The sequence below is a fragment of the Antedon bifida genome, chromosome 2 (assembly GCF_963402885.1).
Source record: "Antedon bifida chromosome 2, ecAntBifi1.1, whole genome shotgun sequence".
Lineage (NCBI taxonomy): Eukaryota > Metazoa > Echinodermata > Crinoidea > Comatulida > Antedonidae > Antedon > Antedon bifida.
In genome coordinates this window covers 30,589,788-30,613,981 of record NC_136227.1, presented here as the reverse complement: position 1 = coordinate 30,613,981, position 24,194 = coordinate 30,589,788, and the positions used below count along the sequence as shown (strand labels likewise).

At 33.3% G+C, this 24,194-nt stretch overlaps 1 protein-coding gene across 1 annotated transcript in view; it reads right to left on the bottom strand.

Moving 5' to 3' along the window:
* The window catches only part of LOC144834537 (NADPH--cytochrome P450 reductase-like), a 41,381-nt gene extending 23,904 nt beyond the window's left edge, over positions 1-17,477 (bottom strand). The window contains exon 1 of the mRNA XM_078689375.1: positions 17,456-17,477. The gene's annotated coding sequence lies outside the window, so the exon portion shown is untranslated. The remainder of the gene's footprint in view (positions 1-17,455) is intronic.
* Positions 17,478-24,194: the final 6,717 nt, after the last annotated feature.

Sequence of the window (24,194 nt, the reverse complement as noted above, 5' to 3'; positions counted from 1 at the left end):
CTAAATGTTAACTGAACCTAACCTTCTAACTGGGGTTCAAACTATGGCCTTAGGAAAATACTAACCAATCGAAAATCGGGAAAACCCACCCTTGTAAAAAGACACCTAACAATGTTGTGCTGGACAATCAATTTTTATTCAATTGTGTTAGCCTGTGTCATTAGGAAACAATATCAAAGCTATTAATCAAAGGGATGCCTACACCTTTCATACATTACCTCTTCCAACTGCCACTGCCAAAACATCAAACACTTCCTATATTTAGTTAAGATTCATATTTCACGTACATTTATAGAATTATCATTGTTATGTTTAAATAATTTAATCACATTTTCAAAATACAAATTATTTAAAAATGAAGTTCACTAAAATAATAAGGGAGGTCATTAAGCTATGATGGTTATCTTTATACTAAACGCAAGTGTACCAGAAATTCAATTATTTGGGAGTGTTCTTCGCAGAATAAGAGCGAGCCAAAATATAAATGATTTATTTTCATGCATTTTTTCAACAAACAAACAAATTTGCTTGTAAAGGTGTACTACACGGACAGATATCGATACGGCCAAAGTGTAGTATATATCTGAGCAACACCATGCAGTTGATATCATGAAGGCTCATGCAGAGAAAGTAAGACATGATATTATGGACAACTTCTAGAGCAACTTTGGCTCAGATAGTCATTGATGAGAAAGCCAAACAATCACTCAAGTCTAGTTTAGAAAGTCTAACACGAACATCAGAATCAAAAGAAGTAAAAGTCATCCTGGTCAGTCACCATCGCTGGAAGAGACTTATTTCATTGATGGTGAATGGACGAAAACAATTGACGACATATACTTTCTAATCCATGATGCTATGATTGGTAATAATGATCACGTCACAGTTTTGCAACTTCGGATAGTTTTCGTCATCTATGCAATTCAACAATCGGGTTTATGGATGAAAAAGAGGCTATACACTGTATAGTATACTGTGTCCCATACGGGATGAATGTTGCTGTTAGAAGACACGATATTGCGTGGTGTGTATTGTTACCAGACATGATACCGCGTGCATTGGATTGGACCCCATTGGAAATAAGTTTACTTTTTTGTCGACTTAATGGGTTATCCAGGTATTCTTTTTATACATTGTATATTTTAACTTTTATGTATGAATATCAAATAAAATCAATCAATCAATGCATCGGATGGTACAAGACATTCATTTTACAAAGTCAACATGACGTATCTTACATGGATTCAACATTTATCGTACAATAAAGTTGCGACACTATCTCTACGCACTAGTTATTAACTTTCTACTGTACGCACATCGTAGGTTTAACAAGCCATACGTTGGTCATTTTTGGACATAAGAAATAAAAATAATGTTGGTTTGGATTAAAGTCGATGTTTTTTTAAGAATTATATCAGTTTAAGTACACTAAATTCTTGCATTTGTTACAAAAGTTAAATATTAATAAACCATTAATAATTATAATGTTTTGTCTTAAAAAGAAAGTGAAAATAACTATTTTTTAATTTGCACCATTTTCTTGAAAATGAGATTATAACGTCAATTAATTTTATTTATTTTAGTTTCATTGCTCCAAATTCTTGCATTTGTTACGAAAGTGAAATATTAATAAATCATTATTTTCCAGCTTGAACCATTACCTAAAAATGAGATGAATAACGATATGTCATTATCACTTCTCCTTATACAGTCGATTTCTCTCATTATTACGTTATACTTCAACGTAAAAGGTTCATACATTACCACTATGAATATGTGGACTCTTCTTCTCGTTACTATCGTTCTTTTCGTAACGTTCTACTGTTCCATTACCGGTCAATTATCATGCCAAAAATCCAATCAGTTGGTAAATGGAACTCAGCCGCTAGATGACTTCAGATGTCCTAAGCAATGTAACTGTACGTATTGTAAGAATGAAACGGAATTATACTACAGTCATGAGGTGATTTGTTCAAATAAAGGATTGAAAGCTATTCCATCGAAAGATACGGTGCCAACTGATGTTAAATATTACCATCTGGAAGTCAACAGTATTTCGTTTCTGAAGAACTACTCTTTCCAGAATTTAACTGATCTACGATATATAAATCTTGATAACAACAAGCTAATTTATCATAGCATTGATATTAATGCATTCCGTGGTTTGCAAAAGTTGACTGTTTTAACTATGGGTGAGAACCAACAATTGTATAAACTAATGCCCTGGCTTGATGATCTCGTTTCTTTAGAACAATTACATCTACAGTATTGTGGATTAACAACAATATATCCTAAGGTATTTAACAATTGTAAAAAACTAATAAAAGTTGATCTTACAAGAAACGCTATGAAATATATTGACTCCGGAACTTTCCAGAATTTATCAGTTCTTAAATATCTATATCTAAGCAACAATTATATTACCAGTATACCACCACACGCATTTAAAGGTTCATCGCAATTACAACGAATGTCTCTAGATAACAACCTGCTGACTACAATCACAGAGGATGTTGGACTTCAAAATCTGACTCAATTAAAACTTCTAAATGTGGCGTACAACAAATATCGTTGTAACTGTGATTTTGTCTGGTTTAGAAAATGGATTGGGACAACGAATGTTACAATTCAATACATCGACCAAACAGAATGTAGCCCATATCAAGGCAGAGAATACGAGAAAATAATGGAATTTAATCCTGATGAACTAAACTGCAGCAAATTTGAAAAAATCTTAAAATATACAATTCTTTCTGTTTCAGCTGGGCTTATTTTTGTAATTGTGTGTGCAGTCTTTTACCGTTACCGATTCTATTTAAGGTAAGATCAGGTGTATTATAAATGCCTGCTGTTATGTATACGCAAAAAACCCAAAAGTTAAATATCGATATCTGATTAGTTAGTTGACTCTATAGTTCACTATGTCGGTCGGTCGGTCTGTCGGTCTGTCTGTCGGTCCGGTATCACTATGCGTTTTATCGCTTTTCTGTACTTTTTGAACTGTTTTGATGTACAGAAAAGTTTTAAAGTACATTACTTTTTGAAAGTTCATTTTTTTTCTGAGAGCACGCGACTTATGGCTGTTGGCCTTGTTTTCAACAGACTTTGAATATAGACCTATTTAATCCTATTGAATGTAACATTTTATACATTTTTAAACTATACGTTTTTCTTTTTTTCAATTTTAAAATCAAATATATTGCTAAAGATAATTTAATTGTAAGCTAATATACTAAAATCAGAAGCCAGATGCAATTATTTTATGAATTATGTTGCATTATGTTAATAGTCAATTTATTTATTTCAATGTAGGCTTTGGAACCAACGGCGACGCCTTCGTAAACAATACCAGCGAATTTGCAACAAAGGGCCTCCTCCCGTCAACGGAGAAAATATTCTGTATGACGTGTTTGTCTGTTACAACAGCAAAGACACACAATGGATTCTTGATGTTTTACAGCCATCGTTAGAGGTGCAGCGAAATTTTAAACTATGCGTCGACTATCGTGACTTTCTCCCAGGAGAAGTAATCGCTACGAACATTGTAAATGCTGTTAAATTCAGTCGTAAGGTTTTACTAGTTGTTTCCAAACATTTTGTCAAAAGTGAATGGTGCAACTACGAATTAGAGATGGCGCGCGTGCGTATGTTTGACAACCATGAAGATATCTTGATAGTGGTATTACTTGAAAAGGTGTCACCCAAAGACATGCCGATACTCTTACACAAGATATTGACAACGACAACTTATATCGAATGGGAAGAACATCCAGACAGACAAGCATTATTCTGGGCCAAGCTTGAAACAGCTCTTTTGTCACCTAACTGTCCTAAAAATAGGCTCATTGATAACCCCTAGAAACCTTTGGAAACATTATTAATATTTTGCCAAAGTTATGAAGATGGTTGTGATTCAACACAATATAGATTTTGTTTTCAATCATATTCACCAGCAAGCACATGACTCATTAACACATTTCTATAAATTTTTTTTTAACAGTTTGTAGTCATCAAAATGTGAAAACTCATGAGGTAGATTTTGCCATGCACTCGTGACGTCACAGCAATTTACAGCGACGGCTGTACGGTGAGCGCGTGCGGCGATATCCTAAATCTCGCAATTGTTCTGAAATCATATGTACATCCCTAATACGTTGTTAAAGTATGGTTCTCGGTTAAGTTGTCCTTTAAGGCTGACTTAACCAAAGTCTATAAAACAAATGTATCAGGAAAACAGTTTACTTGTGCCAGGGAAAAACTTATTTAGTGTTTACATATTTTTAATTTCAATACATGTACATAGAGGATGCATTTTTTAAGATCTGTGCTACGCGCAGATTTTTAAGCTTTTTTATTTCTAATTGTTATCTATTTAAGGTCAGCATTTCGTTGAAAATTGACACTATTGATCAACAATAGGCCCGAGCATTGCGCAATGAGAAATTCACCCGTAGAGTGCACTGTCTATAACTGCTCTGCTACCGTGGTCTAAATCCGAACGCTAAAGTTTTGCATGGCCTAGCATTAGACATTCGAAGTTTTATACTATTTGTATAACATACTTGGCTCTTAGTGAAATCTAAAAAGATGGACAAATATTAAAGAGAGAAAATATGAAAGAAAGTGTATTTATTATCAATTCTCTAAAAACATAGTGTACAATGTCATTTCACTTTCGATAATTCTAAACATAGACTATTAAATATCCATGATTACAAATCCATAATGCAAATTACGAAATGTTCCGGTAACGGGTTTAATCTTATAAATCCATCATTCTTATACCTTTTGATTCGGAATATTCATTTGCGAAAATGACATAAATTATTAAGTCCAACAAATATTTAATTATCACAATATTTATGACAAATAAAAAAATAATACTAAGAAAAATGTATGTATTTACATTAGTATCAAAAGGTAATTTAATTTAAATCAGACTTTTCCTTTCCAATGAAATCACAAATCAATGTGTTTGTAAAAATAATGTCATCATCTTAGAATAGGATGAGTTAGGATTATATTATGTATAATAGCGATTTATTAAAGCCGTCTAAAATTTGTTTAAAAGTATTTATTATAGGCCTTAGACATAGGATTATAAGTGTCATTAATTGTATTGTTGTTATTTATAATATGTTATTTAATATGTACCAGTCATTTATTGCTATTCAGTGACAATTAAAACACGAATCACTGTTGCTGTTAATATGTAGGATGTTTTTAATGTGAATTCGAATAAAGGTGGCGTAAGCCACAAACAATTATTGTATGCCAATTGTAGGTTTAACATGTCATACGTTGGTAATTAACGGAAATAAGAAAATAAATTTTTGTATAGATGAAAGTCAATTAATTTTCGAAACAATTCAATTGATTGTTTTAAGAATTATATCTTTTACTACCACCACATTCTTGCATTTGTTCCAAAAGATTGTTAAAACATGGATAAATCATTAATAATGAAACTGTTTTGTCTAATATGAAAGTGATAATGATGATAAGTTATTATTTCTTGATTTGCACAATTTACTTACATATGAGATTATAACGTCAATTAATTTCAGAAATAATTGACTGTTTGAAGAATTATTTTAGTTTTATTGCTCCAAATTTTTGCATTTGTTACGAAAGTGAAATATCAATAAATCATTATTTTTCCAGCTTGAATCATTACCTAAAAAGGAGATAATAACAATATGTCATTATCACTTCTCCTTATTAGAATACATGTACAGTCAATTTCTCTCATTATTACGTTATACTTCAACGTAAAAGGTTCATACAGTACCACTATGAATATGTGGACTCTTCTTCCCGTTAGTATCGTTCTTTTCGTAACATTCTACTGTCCTATTAGCGATAGTAAGTTATGCCGCAAATACAATCCGTCAGTAAATGGAACTCAGCCGCTAGATGATTTCAGATGTCCTAAAAAATGTGAATGTAAATATTGCACGGAAGAAACGGGAGTATACTACACTCATGAGGTGTATTGTTTTGATGATGGATTGAAAGCTGTTCCATCGCTAGATACTGTGCCAACTGATGTTAAATATTACAATCTGGAAAAAAACAGTATTTCGTTTCTGAAGAACTATTCTTTCCAGAATTTAACTGATCTACGATATTTAAATATTAATAACAACAAGTTGACTTATCAAAACATTGATATTAATGCATTCCGTGGCTTGCAAAAATTGACTGATTTAACAATGGATGACAACCAACGCTTGTATAAACTATTTCTCTGGTTTGATGATCTAGTTTCTTTGGAACAACTAAGTCTACAATACTGTGGATTAACAACAATATATCCTAATGTATTTACCAATTGCAGAAACCTAATCAAAGTTGATCTTACAAGAAACTCTATAAAACTTATTAACTCTAGCACTTTCCAGAATTTCTCAGTTCTTAAATATTTATTTCTAAGCAACAACCAGATTACCAGTATACCACCATACTCGTTTAAAGGTTCATCTCAATTACAAGAAATGTCTCTACGTGACAACCAGCTGACTACAATCACTGAGGATGTTGGACTTCAAAATCTGACTCAATTACAGATTCTAAATGTGGCGTACAACAAATATCATTGTAACTGTGACTTAGTGTGGTTTAGAAAATGGATTGGGACAACGAATGTTACAATTGAAAACATCAACAACACAAAATGTATCCTATATCAAGGCACCGAATCCAAGAAAATAATGAAATTTAATCCTGATGAACTAAACTGCAGCAAATTTGAAAAACTGTTAAAAATTACAATTCCTTCTGCTTCAGCTGGGCTTATTGTTGTAATTGTGTGTGCAGTCTCCTACCGCTACAGATTCTATTTAAGGTAAGATCAGGTGTTTTCAATTATGCCTGCTGTTATGTACACGCAAAAAAACACAACAATGAAATATCGATACCTTGTTAATTTTTTTCAACAGACTTTAATATATTCCTATTTAATCATATTGAATGTAACATTTTATAAATGTTTAAACCATACGTTTTTAAATTCAAATCTATTGCTAAAGATAATTTAATTGTAAGTAAAAGTGAATCTACTAAAATCAGAAGCCAGATGAGATTATTTTATGAAATTCATCGTTAATGAATTTTATTTATTTCAATGTAGGTATTGGAACCAACGACGACGCCTTCGTAAACAATACCAGCGAATTTGCAACCAAGGACCTCCTCCCATCAACGGAGAAGGCATTCGGTATGACGTGTTTGTCTGTTACAACAGCAACGATCAACAATGGGTTCTGAAAACCTTACAGCCATCGTTGGAGGTGCAGCGAAATTTTAGACTTTTTGTTGACTATCGAGACTTTATTCCAGGAGAAGCAATCGTTACAAACATTGCAAATGGTGTTAAATTCAGCCGTAAGGTTTTGTTAGTTGTCTCCAAACATTTTGCCAAAAGTGAGTGGTGTAACTTCGAATTAGAAATGGCGCGCATGCGTATGTTTGACAACCATGAAGATATCTTGATAGTGGTATTACTTGAAAAGGTGTCACCCAAAGACATGCCGATACTCTTACACAAGATATTGACCACGACAACTTATATCGAATGGGAAGAACATCCAGACAGACAAGCATTGTTCTGGGCCAAACTCGAAACAGCTCTTTTGTCACCTAACTGTCCTAAAGATAGGCTAATAGATAACCCCTAGAAACCTTTTCATCATCGAAAGTTTCCGTATAAGATATATAATATTTTACAACATTTATTGACAAAAGAAAATACATTTTCTAGGATGGTTCAGATTTAATTCGATTTGGTTTTCAATCATTTCCAACATCAAGCACATGGTGATACCACATTCACCTCGAGTAGCAAACTCCAAACCTTTGTTATGTTGCTGTGCGTTCAGGCAGGGAAGACTACAATTAGATTTTACTCTTCTCCTTGATTCAGGTGTGCTTAAACGCCCAAATATCTGAGGCAAAGCAAAAGGGTATGATGTAAAATATTATCATTAGGCAGTAATGCTCTTTTGACAATGAGAAATATCCTGATGATGCTAAATGCCGTACTGTACAATGCTTTTAAACAACTTATTCACTCCGGAACATTCCAGAATTTACCAGTTCTTAAATATCTATATCTAAACGACAATCGGATTACCAGTATACAACGAAAAGCATTTAAAGGTTTATCCCAATTACAAAGAATTTCTCTGGAAAACAACCTGCTGACTACAATCACAGAAGACGTTGGACTAAAAAATATGACTCAACTACATTTTATAGATGTGGCGTACAACAAATTTCATTGTGACTGTGATTTAGTGTGATTTAGAAAATGGATTGGGACAACGATGTTACAATCCTAGATATCAAGCATACAGAATGCATCCCAAATCAGAGAAAAGTATATATTAACATACTAGAATTTGATCCTGATGAACTAATCTGTAGCAAATCTCAATTTAAGGTCCATCCATGATGTACGTATGTAAGTATTCTAAATATAGCATATGTCGTACCTTGTTCACACGTACAAAATCTTTAAAACAAATTATAACATTGTAAAAAAAATGGACATATATCGAGATAGCACACACATGTATCTGCGCATACTTGCGATTCTTATAATGCGTTTTACACGATATATGACAAAGTAGCGCATTTAAACTCATTGAAACTATCCCGGGAGATACCCATGTAACACTCTACTACATTTGTGTTATACGTGTGAATCGGATGAGATATATATATAATACGGCGTTATAACGCCGTATTATTATAAAATAGTTTTTTTCTTTGGCGGAAATCAGCCACCGTAGATATGTATGATATAATTCGTTATTTTATTTAAGCTAAATTAAAACTAAATTAAAACATGAATCACTGTTGCTGTTAATATGTAGGATGTTTTAATTGAATTTGAATAAAGGTGGCGTAAGCCACAAACAAACAACAGCCCAATCACTAATTTGTTTAAACTGATATGAATAAAAGTGAAAGTTATTTACGATATGATAAAACAGGACAGGGTGTGGTTGTTCAGTGAATAAGCAGTCGATTTTAATACCGTATCACGCCTAGCGACAATACCAACTCCTACATGCCAACTAAACCCTAAATAATAATGTAATGGGGTTCGAACGATGGTCTAACGATTGGACTGGATTCAGTTGACTGACAGAAAGCCGTTGACATAACGGTTTTGAAGAAGACGCTATGACTGTACGGTATAATGGAGAAGTTATACCAGAGAAAAGTGAAATTACAATTTTAAAATGTAATTTCACTCTTCCCTGGTTATACAGTATCCCATGTGGTGAAGGTTGCTGTTAGAAGACGCGATACTGCGTGGTTTGTTCTGTCGCCAGACATGATACCACGTGCATCGGATGGCACAAGACATCCTATACAAAGTTCTATTAGGCCTATCGTATCTTACATGAAAATATTCAACTTCTATCGTACAATAAGCTGTGACACAACCTTTAAGCACTTGTTATTGTATGCCAATTGTAGGTTTAACATACGTTGGTAATTATTGGAAATAAGAAAAACAAGTTTGGTATTGATGAAAGTCAATTGATTTTCGAAACAATTCAATTGATTGTTTTAAGAGTTATGTCTTTTACTACATCCACATTCTTGCATTTGTTCCAAAAGTTTGTTAAAACAAGAATAAATCATTAATAATGAAACTGTTTTGTCCAAGATGAAAGTGATAATGATGATAAGTTATTATTTTTTAATTACTTCCAAATGAGATTATAACTTCTAATTTCAGAAATAGTGAAATTGATTGTTTGAAGAATTATTTCACTTTCATTGCTCCAAATTCTGGCATTTGTTACAAAAGTGAAATATTAATAAATCATTATTTTTCCAGCTTGAACCATTACCTAAAAAGGAGATGAATAACGATATGTCATTATCACTTCTCCTTATTGGAATACATGTACAGTCGATTTCTCTCATTATTACGTTATACTTCAACTTAAAAGGTTCATACATTACCACTATGAATATGTGTACTCTTCTTCCCGTTACTATCGTAATTTTCGTAACATTCTACCCTCCTATTAGCGGTAAATTAACATGCTACAATTACAATCCGTTGGTAAATGGAACTCAGCCGCTTGATGATTTCAGATGTCCTAAGAAATGTGACTGTCAATATTGTAAGGAAGAAACGGATTTATACTACAATCATAAAGTGTTTTGTTCAAGAAAAGGATTGAAAGCTATTCCATCGCAAGATACGGTGCCAACTGATGTTAAATATTACAATCTGTATGACAACAGTATTTCGTTTCTGAAGAACTATTCCTTCCAGAATTTAACCGTTCTACTATATTTAAATATTAATTACAACAATCTATCGTATCAAACCATTGATATTAATGCATTCCGTGGTTTGCAAAAGTTGACTGTTTTAACTATGGATGAGAACCAACAGTTGTCTAAACTTTTGCCCTGGCTTGATGATCTCGTTTCTTTAGAACAATTACATCTACAGTATTGTGGATTGACAACAATATATCCTAAGGTATTTAATAATTGTAAAAAACTAATAAAAGTTGATCTTACAAGAAACGCTATGAAATATATTGACTCCGGAACTTTCCAGAATTTATCAGTTCTTAAATATCTATATCTAAGCAACAATTATATTACCAGTATACCACCACATGCATTTAAAGGTTCATCGCAATTACAACGAATATGTCTAGATGACAACCTGCTGACTACAATCACAGAGGATGTTGGACTTCAAAATCTGACTCAATTAAAACTTCTAAATGTGGCGTACAACAAATATCGTTGTAACTGTGATTTTGTCTGGTTTAGAAAATGGATTGGGACAACGAATGTTACAATTCAAAAGATCGACCAAACAGAATGTAGCCCATATCAAGGCAGAGAATACAAGAAAATAATGGAATTTAATCCTGATGAACTAAACTGCAGCAAATTTGAAAAAATCTTTAAATATACAATTCTTTCTGTTTCAGCTGGGCTTATTTTTGTAATTGTGTGTGCAGTCTTTTACCGTTACCGATTCTATTTAAGGTAAGATCAGGTGTATTATAAATGCTTTCTGTTATGTATACGCAAAAAACCCAAAAGTTAAATATCGATATCTGATTGGTTAGTTTTTTTCAACAAACTTTGAATATAGACTTATTTAATCATATTGAATGTAACATTTTATACATTTTTAAACTATACGTTTTTCTTTTTTTTCAATTTTAAAATCAAATATATTGCTAAAGATAATTTAATTGTAAGCTAATATACTAAAATCAGAAGCCAGATGCAATTATTTTATGAATTATGTTGCATTATGTAAATAGTAAATGAATTTTATTTATTTCAATGTAGGCTTTGGAACCAACGGCGACGCCTTCGTAAACAATACCAGCGAATTTGCAACCAAGGACCTCCTCCCGTCAACGGAGAAAATATTCGGTATGACGTGTTTGTCTGTTACAACAGCAAAGACACACAATGGATTCTTGATGTTTTACAGCCATCGTTAGAGGTGCAGCGAAATTTTAAACTATGCGTCGACTATCGTGACTTTCTCCCAGGAGAAGTAATCGCTACGAACATTGTAAATGCTGTTAAATTCAGTCGTAAGGTTTTACTAGTTGTTTCCAAACATTTTGCCAAAAGTGAGTGGTGCAACTACGAATTAGAGATGGCGCGCATGCGTATGTTTGACAACCATGAAGACATCTTGATAGTGGTATTACTTGAAAAGGTGTCACCCAAAGACATGCCGATAGCTTTACACAAGATATTGACCACGACAACTTATATTGAATGGGAAGAACATCCAGATAGACAAGCATTGTTCTGGGCCAAACTTGAAACAGCTCTTTTGTCACCTAACTGTCCACAACATAGGCTCATTGATAACCCCTAGAAACCTTTGCACCATCGAAAGTATCCGCATAAGACATGTATTATTTTATAATATTTAGTGACAAAAGAAAACATTTTATAGGGTGGTTGGGATTTAATTCGATTTGGTTTTCAATCATTTCTAACAGCAAGCACATGACTCAGTAATTACAAGATGGCAAACAAGCCAATGCTTTCTGACTAATACCACATTCACATCGACTAACAAAGGGTATGATGTATAGTATTATGATTAGGCAGCAGTGCTCTTTTGGCAATGAGAAATATCCTGATGATATTACCTTATAAATTTTCGATACTTTAAATGCAGTACTGTATATAATGCTTTTAAAAGTTCTATTAGGTGAAAATAAGAATTGATACCTCGTCATTTGAATGATTGGTTAATTTGTATATAACTACTTTTTAATAATTCATTAATTAATTTGTAAACTACTTATTAGTGTGTCTTCATCTCGTATATAATTCGCTAATTACAGCTTTGTTAATGTATTTCTTTAATTGTAACTGACTTATGCTGTATACGTATCCGAATATATGTACATGTGGTATCTGATGTCTCATTCCTTAACGTTCCGAATCAAATCCCATCTCCATTTGCATACACGACATTTTGCATTGTATTTGCATAATTAGTAAAACGTGTTGGCGCCTTCTTTAGTTAACAAACTGTTGTCACTGTTTTGTAACATAAGCTTGAAAAAAAAAAGGGTTTTTATGCATAGGATTAGTGTATAATTTTTGATATAATTCGTTATTTTATATAGGCTAAATTAAAAAAATATTAAAAATTTAAAACTGAATCATCACTGTTAAAAATGTATAATGTGAATTTGAATAAAGGTGTCGTAGTCCAGACAAAAATGATAGTACGCCGGACTTTAACAGGCCATATACGTGGCTGCTGTCGCGTGCTCAAATTTGAGTTAGTGTTTACCGACCGACCCACCAACCGACCAATCAAACGACCGACCGACACAGTTAGCTGTAGAGTCGCGTTTGCACGCGACATCGACTAAAAATAAAGTGGCATAAGATTTTTTTCATACAACAAATGTGGATGTTACCTGTATAAAGAAACATACATAAGCACAGCCCATGTTAGGCGCGCGCCTAAATCCGCCCTTGACTACGACATGATACAAACAAGACAGGTGTGGTTGTTCAGTGCATACGTAGCCGATTCATATACTGTATCACGCCTAACAACAAAATACACTGCTGTACCATGTCTGCTGACGGTAACACGCCCATAGAGCACCTAACTCCTAATAAATATAAATATTAACATAATCTAACTAACCCTATAATCTCTCTTGGGTTCGAACCATGGTCTAACGATTGGAAGTCTGAAGCACTAACAATTCAGCCGAACAGCTGACTGACAGGAAGGCGTTTGAAAGAAAAGACATGACTGTATGATATCAGGAGTGGCTCGGTATATCAAATAGGATGAAGGTCGCGATACTGGATGGTGTTTATTTTCTCCAGACATGATATTTCGTGTATCGAGTAGCACAAGATATCAACAGCATACAAGTCCTCATTTGATTGTCAAGCACAACATTGTCTTTTTACAGGGGTGGCTTTTTCCGATAGACAGAATCTGATAGACATAGACTTTCTAATCCATGATGTTATGATTTGTAATAATGATCGTATCACAGTTTTTGCAACTTCGGATAGTTTGCGTCACCTATGTGGCTTGGTGGTTAAGATGCTTGGTTACCAATTCAAGGGTCCTGGGTTTAAGTCCTGTCGACATATGTCAGGATTTATTCAAATTCCACTCCCAAAGACTTGTAATAAGACTTTGTTTATGTAGAGCATGTTTGTCTTGTGAACAGGATTGCCACCTTTAAGAAGGATAGTGAATGAATTCGCTTATGGTTATCCTTGGCAATTTTCCTAAATATATCATAACACAACTAAATAAAAAAACAATCGCGCTTATGGATGAAGATGAGGCTATACACTGTAGAGTATCAGAGATACAGTTTCCCATATGGGATGAATGTTGCTGTTAGAAGACGCGATACTGAGTGGTGTGTATTGTTACCAGACTTGATACCGCGTGCATCGGATGGCACAAAACATCAACTCCCAACGGCGTATCTTACATGGAAGGATTCGAAATTTATCGGACAATAAAATGTGCGACTCTATCTCTACGCACTAGTTACTAACTTTACACTGTACACACATCGTAGGATTAACAAGCCATGCATTGGTAATTTTTGGACATAAGAAATAAAGATTTGGTTTGGATGAAAGTCGATAAATTTCCCAAACAATTAAATCGGTTGTTTTAAGAATTAGAGTTTGAGTACACTAAATTCTTGCATTTGTTACAAAAGTTAAATATTAATAAACCATTAATAATTATAATGTTTTGTCTTCAGAAGAAAGGGAAAATAACTATTTTTTAATTTGTACCATTTACTTGAAAATGAGATTATAACGTCAATTAATTTCAGAAATAATTCAATTGACTTTATTTTAGTTTCATTGCTCCAAATTCTAGCCTTTGTTACGAAAGTAAAATATTAATAAATCACTATTTTTCCAGCTTGAACCATTACCTAAAAAGGAGATGAATAACGATATGTCATTATCACTTCTCCTTATTGGAATACATGTACAGTCGATTTTTCTCATTATTACGTTATACTTCAACGCAAAAGGTTAAAAAAATACCACTATGAATATGTGTACTCTTCTTCCCGTTAGTATCGTTCTTTTCGTAACATTCTACTGTCCTACTAGCGGTAAATTAACATGCCACAATTACAATCCGTCGGTAAATGGAACTCAGCCGCTAGATGATTTCAGATGTCCTAATCAATGCGAGTGTCAATATTGTAAGGAAGAAACAGATTTATACTACAGTCATCACGTGTTTTGTTCAAATAAAAGATTGAAGGCTATTCCATCGCAAGATACGGTGCCAACTGATGTTGAAGAGTACCATCTGTATGACAACAGTATTTCGTTTCTGAAGAACTACTCTTTCCAGAATTTAACTGTTATAAGATATTTAAGTCTTGATATCAACAAGCTAATTTATTTTAGAATTGATATTAATGCATTCCGTGGTTTGCAAACATTGAACACTTTAACTATGAATGATAACCGTGACATGTATAAGCTTTTGCCCTGGCTTGATGATCTCGTTTCTTTAGAACAATTACATCTACGGAATTGTGGATTAACAACAATATATCCTAAGGTATTTAACAATTGTAAAAAACTAATAAAAGTTGATCTTACAAGAAACTCTATAAAATATATTGACTCCGGAACTTTCCAGAATTTATCAGTTCTTAAATATCTATATCTAACCAACAATTATATTACCAGTATAGCACAACAAGCATTTAAAGGCTTATCTCGATTACAACATATGACTCTAGATAACAACCTGCTGTTTACAATCACTGAGGATGTTGGACTTCAAAATCTGACTCAATTACAGCTTCTAAATGTGGCGTACAACAAATATCATTGTAACTGTGACTTAGTGTGGTTTAGAAAATGGATTGGGACAACGAATGTTACAATTGAAAACATCAACAACACAAAATGTATCCCATATCAAGGCACCGAATACAAGAAAATAATGAAATTTAATCCTGATGAACTAAACTGCAGCAAATTTGAAAAACTGTTAAAAATTACAATTCCTTCTGCTTCAGCTGGGCTTATTGTTGTAATTGTGTGTGCAGTCTCTTACCGCTACAGATTCTATTTAAGGTAAGATCAGGTGTTTTCAATTATGCCTGCTGTTATGTACACGCAAAAAAACACAAAAATGAAATATCGATACCTTGTTAATTTTTTTCAACAGACTTTAATATAGTCCTATTTAATCATATTGAATGTAACATTTTATAAATGTTTAAACCATACGTTTTTAAATTCAAATCTATTGCTAAAGATAATTTAATTGTAAGTAAAAGTGAATCTACTAAAATCAGAAGCCAGATGAGATTATTTTATGAAATTCATCGTTAATGAATTTTATTTATTTCAATGTAGGTATTGGAACCAACGACGACGCCTTCGTAAACAATACCAGCGAATTTGCAACCAAGGACCTCCTCCCATCAACGGAGAAGGCATTCGGTATGACGTGTTTGTCTGTTACAACAGCAACGATCAACAATGGGTTCTGAAAACCTTACAGCCATCGTTGGAGGTGCAGCGAAATTTTAGACTTTTTGTTGACTATCGAGACTTTATTCCAGGAGAAGCAATCGTTACAAACATTGCAAATGGTGTTAAATTCAGCCGTAAGGTTTTGTTAGTTGTCTCCAAACATTTTGCCAAAAGTGAGTGGTGTAACTTCGAATTAGAAATGGCGCGCATGCGTATGTTTGACAACCATGAAGATATCTTGATAGTGGTATTACTTGAAAAGGTGTCACCCAAAGACATGCCAATACTCTTACACAAGATATTGACCACGACAACTTATATCGAATGGGAAGAACATCCAGACAGACAAGCATTGTTCTGGGCCAAACTCGAAACAGCTCTTTTGTCACCTAACTGTCCTAAAGATAGGCTAATAGATAACCCCTAGAAACCTTTTCATCATCGAAAGTTTCCGTATAAGATATATAATATTTTACAACATTTATTGACAAAAGAAAATACATTTTCTAGGATGGTTCAGATTTAATTCGATTTGGTTTTCAATCATTTCCAACATCAAGCACATGCTAATACCACATTCACATCGACTAGCAAAAACTCCACACCTGTGTTATGTTGCTGTGCGTTCAGGCAGGGAAGACTACAATTAAATGTTACTCTTCTCCTTGATTCAGGTGTGCTTAAACTCCAAAATATCTGAGGCAAAGCAAAAGGTTATGATGTAAAATATTATAATTAGGCAGTAATGCTCTTTTGGCAATGATAAATATCCTGATGATATTACCTTATACATTTACTGTACTCTAAATGCAGTACTGTATATAATGCTTTTAAAAGTTCTATTAGGTTAAAATAACTATTAAGAATTGACACCTCGTCATTTGAATGATTGGTCAATTTGTATATAACTACTTTTTACTAATTCATTAATTAATTTAACTACTTATTAGTGTGTCTTTATCTCGTAGCTTTGTTAATGTATTTTCTTTTATTTATAAATGACCATGCTTGCATACGTATCCGAATCTATGTACATGTGGTATCTGATTGGCTAATTCTTGCTTCAATCTTAAAATCCCTACATATTCTATGTACATGTGGTATCTGATTGGCTAATTTTTGCGTCAACCTTAAACTTCCTACATATTCTATGTACATGTGGTATCTGATTGGCTAATTCTTGCTGCAGCCTTAAACTCTCTACATAATCTATGTACATGTCGTATCTGATTGGCTAATTCTTACTTCAACCTTATACTCCCTACATATTCTATGTACATGTGGTATCTGATTAGCTTATTCTTGCGTCAACCTTAAACTCCCTACATATTCTAAACTCTAAACTTATGTGAATATATACAACCAAAATCTAATGAAAACTTAGAGAAATACTCACTCATGCTGCTATTTACTGACAGTATCATGATGCACCGATCCTTTATTGAACTAATACCATTCAGCTTTTGCTAGTTCTTTTTTAAAGATACCTCATTCCTTCACGTTCAGAACCAACGCAACACCTACCCTTTGCATACATGGCATTTTACATAGTATTTGCATAATTAGTGAAATGTGTTAGCGCCTTCTTTAGTTAAAAAAACTGCTGTCAGTAATTTGTAACATGACATTGTTGTACACAGTTAGAATTGTATTATGTTATCATTATATAAATAGGCCTAGTACGTTTCGTAATTGAAAAAGAAAATAAAGGTTGCCTTAGGATGTTTTCTGCAGAAGATAAGAAAAAGGGGAAGAAAGTGCCAAGTAATTTGCAGAAGCTATGTCGTCGTCGCGTAACCGTCGCGTTGAATACCATTTTGGTAGTGAATCAAGATCGAGATTATGCTAATGTATAGACCATAACAATTCTTAAGTAATTGGAATACACAACAATTGTTGTATATTTGATACGAAAGTGAAATATTAATAAATCATTATAAATTTGATCTATTCACATTAAAATGCGGTTTCATCATCACTTCCTCATTAACATAGGCCTTCATTTACAGTCAATTTGTACTTCAACATAAAAGGTTTATACGTTACCACTATGAATAATATGTGGAGTTTTCTTCAGGTTACTATCGTGCTTTCTGTAATATTCTGTCCTATAATTAGAGGTCAATCAACGTGTTACAAATACAATCCGTTAGGAAATGGAACTCAGCCGCTAGATGATTTCAGATGTCCTAAGAAATGTGACTGTAAATATTGTAATGAAGAAACGGAATCATATTACACTCATAATGTGTACTGTTCAAATCAAGGATTGGTATCCATTCCATCGCAAGATACGGTGCCAACTGATGTTGAATATTACCATCTGGATGGCAACAGTATTTCGTTACTGAAGAACTACTCTTTCCAGAATGTAACTGTTCTACAATATTTAAACATTGGTAACAACCATCTGGGTTATAAAAGAATTGAAATTAATGCATTCCGTGGCTTGCAAAAACTGAGAACATTATCAATGGATGAAAACCGTGCTTTATATCAACTCCTCCCTTGGTTTGACGATCTTGTGTCTTTAGAATCATTACATCTACCACATTGTGGATTAACCACAATATATCCTGAAGTATTTAACCATTGCAAAAAACTACTAAAAATTGATCTTACAAGAAACTCTATCAAATATATTCACACTGACACTTTTCAGAATTTAAAAATTCTTAAATACTTATATTTAAGTAACAATCAAATCGCTAGTATATCACCACACGCATTTAAAGGTTCAACTAAATTACAAGTGATGACTCTAAATGACAACCTGCTGACTACAATCACAGAGGATGTTGGACTTCAAAATCTGACTCAATTACAGCTTCTAGATGTGGCGTACAACAGATTCCATTGTGATTGTGATTGTGTGTGGTTTAGAAAATGGCTTGGGACAACAAATGTTACAATTGAATACATAAACCGTACAAAGTGTATCCCATATCCAGAAAAAGAATACAAGAAAATAATGGAATTTAATCCGGATGAACTAAGCTGCAGCAAATTTGAAAGAATCTTAACAATTACAATTCCTTCTGCCTCAGCTGGGCTTATTGTTGTAATTTTGTGTGCAGTCTTTTACCATTACAGATTTCATTTAAGGTAACATTAGAGGCTTATGTATTGAAATATTTTAAATATCTAAATTGTAATACCAATGTGACTTGTATCGTAATAAATCATTATTATGTACCTAATGAAAAAACAACAAATCATACAAGGCAGCCAAAGGCTGAAATACGTACAATTTCTTATAGATAAAAAACATTTACAAAAATGTACAATTAGAAATTCAAGGCGAACATGCAATGTTTGTTTCCGATTAGTATTTCAAAATATAACTAATTTTCATACATTCAGTCACTTTTCGTTTTTCTTTGAAACAATCCAGTTATCGGTTATACTTAAGTGACGTATTATTCCTTAAATGGTATGTTATCTAAAGATCATTAATTAGTAGAGAATACATTATCTATTTTGGTGTAGGTACTGGAATCAACGAAGACGCCTTCGTAAACAATACCAGCGAATTTGCAACCAAGGACCTCCTCCTATTAACGGAGAAGACATTCGGTATGACCTGTTTGTCTGTTACAACAGCAAAGACCAACAATGGATTCTGAAAACCCTACAGCCATCGTTGGAGGTGCAGCGGAATTTTAGACTTTTTGTTGACTATCGAGACTTTATTCCAGGAGAAGCAATAGTTACAAACATCGCAAATGGTATTAAACACTGTCGTAAGGTTTTGTTAGTTGTCTCCAAACATTTTGCCAAAAGCGAGTGGTGCAACTTCGAATTAGAGATGGCGCGCATGCGTATGTTCGATAACCATGAAGATATCTTGGTCGTTGTACTAATTGAGAAGGTGTCACCCAAAGACATGCCGATACTCTTGCACAAGATATTGACCACGACAACTTATATAGAATGGGAAGAACATCCAGAGGGACAAGCATTGTTCTGGGCCAAGCTTGAAACAGCTCTTTTGTCACCTAACTGTCCACAACATAGGCTCATTGATAACCCTTAGATATTAATATGATACAGTATTATGATTAGGTAGTGGCGCTGTTTTGATCATGAGAAATATCCTGATATTGCCTTACGTATACATTAATTTAAATTTACTACTGTATTTAATAATTCAACAAGTTCTAGTCGGTTGGAATAACTATTACTGTAACATTGCCTTCTCCTCGTTTGGATGGTTGGTCAATTTGTGTATATAACTACTTTGTATTTCAATTCGTTGTTAACTAGTATCTATTGTCATGTGGATAACAGCTTTACTAATGAATTATGCTTGGATGTAGGCATATCCACATTTACATCTGGTATCTGAATGGCTACTTCTTGCTTCTCCCTGCATATTCTAAACTCTTGGGGTGTGGGGGGTGGGGGATGAATGACGCTTATGTTGTAGCCACGATGCTATTATTTATATCACGATAGATATTTATGTAATTGTCTGTACGTAAATGTAAATTAAGAAATACAATTTAATAAAAACATGTTAGTTAGAAATATAAACTATAGAAATACAGTATAACAATCTGATACTTCTCATATCAATGTTGTTTATATTTGTGCGCACAGGATGTAAGGAGTGTGCCGAGGAGATTGCTTTCAGCCCAATCATTGATTTGAATAAAAGTGAAAGTTATCTACGACATGATAAAACAGGACAGAGTGTGGTTGTTCAGTGCACAAGCAGCCCACAATAAACATAATGTAGTGTCATATCTGCTGAGACGCTAACACGACCACACCATACCACAGCTAAGTAGTTATCATTATTATGTTATACTTCAACGTAAAAGGTTCATACACCATCACCAATATGAATATGTGGACTCTTCTTCTCGTTACTATCGTTCTTTTCGTAACATTCTACTGTCCTACTAGCGGTAAATTAACATGCTACAATTACAATCCGTCGGTAAATGGAACTCAGCCGCTAAATGATTTCAGATGTCCTAAGCAATGCTACTGTAAATATTGTAAGAATGCAACGGAATTATACTCAAATTACACTCATAACGTGTTTTTTCATCTCAAAAATTGAAAGCTATTCCGTATGAAGATACGGTTCCAACTGATGTTGAATATTACCATCTGGAAGACAACAGTATTTCGTCATTGAAGAACGACTCTTTCCAGAACTTAACTGTTCTACGATATCTAAGTCTTAATAACAACGGGCTGAAGTATAGTACCATTGATATTAATGCATTCCGTGGCTTGCGAAAGATGACTGAATTATCTATGAATGAAAACCGTTACTTAAGCAAGCTTCTGCCCTGGCTTGATGATCTCGTTTCTTTAGAAAAATTGCATCTACAGTATTGCGGATTAACAACAGTACTTCCTAAGGTATTTAACAATTGCAAAAAACTAATAAAAATTGATCTTACAAAAAACTCTATGAACTATATTCACCTCGAAACATTTCAGAATTTACTAGTTCTTAAATATTTATATATAAGCAACAATCAGATTACCAGTATACCACTATTAGCATTTAAAGGTTCATCGCGATTACAAGAAATGTCTCTAGATAACAACTTGCTGACTACAATCACGGAGGATGTCGGACTTCAAAATCTGACTCAATTACAGTTTCTAAACTTGGCGTACAACAAGTATTTGTGTAACTGTGATTTAGTGTGGTTAAGAAAATGGATTGGGAAAACGAATGTTACAATTCAAAACATCAACAACACAAAATGTATCCCTTATAAAGAAAAAGAATACAAGAAAATAATGGAATTTCATCCTGATGAACTAAAATGTAGCAAATTTGAAAAAATCTTAAAAATTACAATTCCTTCTGCTTCAGCTGGGCTTATTGTTGTAATTGTGTGTGCAGTCTCTTACCGATACAGATTCTATTTAAGGTAAAATCAGGTGTTTTCAATTATGCCTGCTGTTATGTACACGCAAAAAAACACAAAGTGAAATATCGATATCTTATTAGTTTTTTTCAACAGACTTTAATATAGACCGATTTAATCATATTGAATGTAACATTTTATAAATGTTTAAACCGTACGTTTTTAAATTCAAATCTATTGCTAAAGATAATTTAATAAGTGAATCTACTAAAATCAGAAGCCAGATGAGATTATTTTATGAAATATTTTGCATTATGTATATCGTTAATGAATTTTATTTATTTCAATGCAGGTATTGGAACCAACGACGACGCCTTCGTAAACAATACCAGCGAATTTGCAACCAAGGACCTCCTCCCATCAACGGCGAAAATATTCGGTATGACGTGTTTGTCTGTTACAACAGCAACGATCAAAAATGGGTTCTTAAAACATTACAGCCATCGTTGGAGGTGCAGAAAAATTTTAGACTTTTTGTTGACTATCGAGACTTTCTTCCAGGAGAAGCAATCGTTACAAACATTGCAAATGGTGTTAAATTCAGCCGTAAGGTTTTGTTAGTTGTCTCCAAACATTTTGCCAAAAGTGAATGGTGTAACTTCGAATTAGAAATAGCGCGCATGCGTATGTTTGACAACCATGAAGATATCTTGATAGTGGTATTACTTGAAAAAGTGTCACCTAAAGACATGCCGATACTCTTACACAAGATATTGACCACGACAACTTATATCGAATGGGAAGAACATCCAGACAGACAAGCATTGTTCTTGGCCAAACTCGAAACAGCTCTTTTGTCACCCAACTGTCCTAAAGATAGGCTAATTGATAACCCCTAGAAACCGTTTCATCATCGAAAGTTTCCGTATAAGACATAATATTTTATAACATTTATTGACAAAAGAAAATGCATTTTCTAGGATGGTTCAGATTTTATTCGATTTGGTTTTCAATCATTTCCAGCATCAAGCACATGCTAATACCACATTCACCTCGAGTAACAAACTCCAAACCTGTGTTATGTTGCTGTGCGTTCAGGCAGGGAAGACTACAATTAGATTTTACTCTTCTCCTTGATTCAGGTGTGCTTAAACTCCCAAATATCTGAGGCAAAGCAAAAGGGTATGATGTAAAATATTATAATTAGGCAGTAATGCTCTTTTGGCAATGAGAAATATCCTGATGATGTTGACGTATGTCTACATATACTGTACGCTAAATGCCGTACTGTACAATGCTTTTAAACAACTTATTTACTCCGGAACATTCCAGAATTTACCAGTTCTTAAATATCTATATCTAAACGACAATCGGATTACCAGTATACAACGAAAAGCATTTAAAGGTTTATCCCAATTACAAAGAATTTCTCTGGAAAACAACCTGCTGACTACAATCACAGAAGACGTTGGACTAAAAAATCTGACTCAATTACAGTTTATAGATGTGGCGTAATTTCGTTGTGACTGTGATTTAGTGTGGTTTAGAAAATGGATTGGGAAAACGAATGTTACAATTCTATATATCAAGCATACAGAATGCAGCCCAAATCAGGGGAAAACATACATTAAAATACTAGAATTTGATCCTGATGAACTAATCTGTAGCAAATCTTAATTTAAGGTCCATCCATGATGTACGTATGTAAGTATTCTAAATATAGCATATATCGTACCTCCTTCACACGTACATCTTTAAAACAAATTATAACATTGCAAAAAAAATGGACATACATCGAGATAGCACACACCTGTATCTGCGCATACAAGCGATTCTTGCTAATGCGTTTTACACGATATATGACAAAGTAGCTCATTTAAACTCATTGAAACTATTCCGGGAGATATCCATGTAACAAGTTACTACATTTGTGTTATACGTGTGAATCGGATGAGATATATATATTTCAGATATTTCAGACTTTCAGTACCATATCGAATCTTCAGTTAAATTGATATAAATTCCATAAAAATAAATGTATATAATACTGATATCTGATTAGTCGTTTTAAATATTAAATTAGTATTTTCCTTTCCAATGAAATCACAAATCAATGTGTTCGAGGAATTAGATTTAAAACGAAAATAATATCATCGTCTTAGAATGAGATGAGATAGAATTATTCAGTGACATCTTTTATTATATGTGTTTTAATTTTCATTTTTTTCTGTATTTATTTATATGCTATACGCATTTAATTAATATCTATGGTCTGGTAAATAATTTAGGCCTAGT